Source organism: Mandrillus leucophaeus, unplaced genomic scaffold, assembly GCF_000951045.1.
Source record: "Mandrillus leucophaeus isolate KB7577 unplaced genomic scaffold, Mleu.le_1.0 Scaffold128, whole genome shotgun sequence".
Taxonomy (NCBI): domain Eukaryota; kingdom Metazoa; phylum Chordata; class Mammalia; order Primates; family Cercopithecidae; genus Mandrillus; species Mandrillus leucophaeus.
The window spans coordinates 3,266,609-3,268,150 of record NW_012101209.1 but is presented as its reverse complement, the minus strand read 5'-3'; the positions used below and the strand labels follow the sequence as shown (position 1 = coordinate 3,268,150).

General features: G+C 41.6%; 1 pseudogene; it reads left to right on the top strand.

Annotated features, from left to right (window-relative positions):
• Window positions 1-538: 538 nt before the first annotated feature.
• LOC105533751 lies at window positions 539-1,189 on the top strand (annotated as a pseudogene).
• The last annotated feature ends 353 nt before the right edge of the window (window positions 1,190-1,542 follow it).

Below are 1,542 nucleotides of genomic sequence, written 5' to 3'. Positions count from 1 at the left end.
ATGAATTGTCACATAGATCAGAAAGAATTCTCTAGAATGCACCAGAGAAGGCAAAACATAAAAAAGAGTAGGTTAAGAAGCACGGTGGGGTAGACTGAGAAGGTGTAACAAATGTCTAATTGGGATTCCAGAAAAAGAAAAGAAAGAAAGGCCAGGCTGGGTGGCTCACACCTGTAATCCCAGCACTCTGGGAGACCAAGGCTAGCAGATCGCTTGGTCCCAGGAGATCAAGAACAGCCTGGGCAACATGGCAAAACCTGTCTCTACAAAAAGTACAAAAAATTAGCCAGGTTTGGCACCTTGTGCCTGTAGTCCCAGCTACTCGGAAGGCTGAGGTGGGAAGATCGCCTGAGCCCAGGAGGTTGAGGCTGCAGTGAGCTGTGATCGCGCCACTACACTCCAGCCTGGGTGAAGGAGTGAGACTCTGTCTCAAAAAAAAAAAAAAAAAAGAATGGGGCAGAGAATATGTTTTAAGAGATAATAGTTGAAAATTTTCTAAAACTGAAATAAGAAGCCTATAATCCAGAGCTGTGGGACCATGGCAGTAGCAGAGGAACAGAATCCAGAGAATGGAGAAGAGGAGGAAGGAGGAGGGAGAACAGTTGGTTCTCATGGAATTGTCAGGAATTATTGATTCAGACTTTCTCTCGAAATGTGAAAATAAATGCAAAATTTTGAGAATTGACACCAAGAGGCCCTTTCTGCAAGTGGACAGCTATGTCTTGGCTGGGGAGTCTGAAGTCACTCTTGGGACCTGTGTTATATTTGAAGAAAATGTTGAACATGTGGATAGAGAGGGCAAGGGGTACACAGTGCTAAAATACAAGTACCATACAGGGAAGAAGTCAGCATGACAAGAACTCTTCCGACAGAGAAGGAAGGAGGAGAAAACAGGTGGGGTGGAATGGCTGCAAATCAAGGATAAGGATTTCTCTTCCAGACCCAACATGATTTGTAGCTTTCCACATAAAAATGAAGATGAAGAAGTGATAGCTTTGGCCTCAGATAAACCTTTGGAACTGGAAGGAAGATTCAAATGAAAGACAGTTCAAACCTGAGTTGTGAACAGGAGAAGCCGCTGCACGTGGACATAGAGGATTCTGGTCCTCTTCATGACATCCCTTCCGAGACAGAAGTTTCTGTGTTTATAGAAACTCAAGATGCTGCCTTAGAAATCCCTCCTAGATGAAATGTTTCTCATAACTCATTATGAGCTTTCTAGTGTTCTTATATAAAAATAATCAGCTGCATAGCTTTCAGTTGTTCACTATTTTATTGTGTTTTGTTGACTATATACACATATCCAGTCACATCACAGCTTATTTTACCAGAATCACTCAGGACCAGACATAAATTGAATTTTTTAAAACTCAGCTTAAATGACTTTAGGGACAGTTCTCTGATGAGTCCTTTAAATTCAAGGTTTTACTAAGGTAAGTACATAAGTTTTCTATTGTAGCTGTTACAAATGACCACAAACTCCGTGGCTGAAAACAACAAAACGTATCATCATAGTTTTGTAGGTCAGAAATCTGACACGGG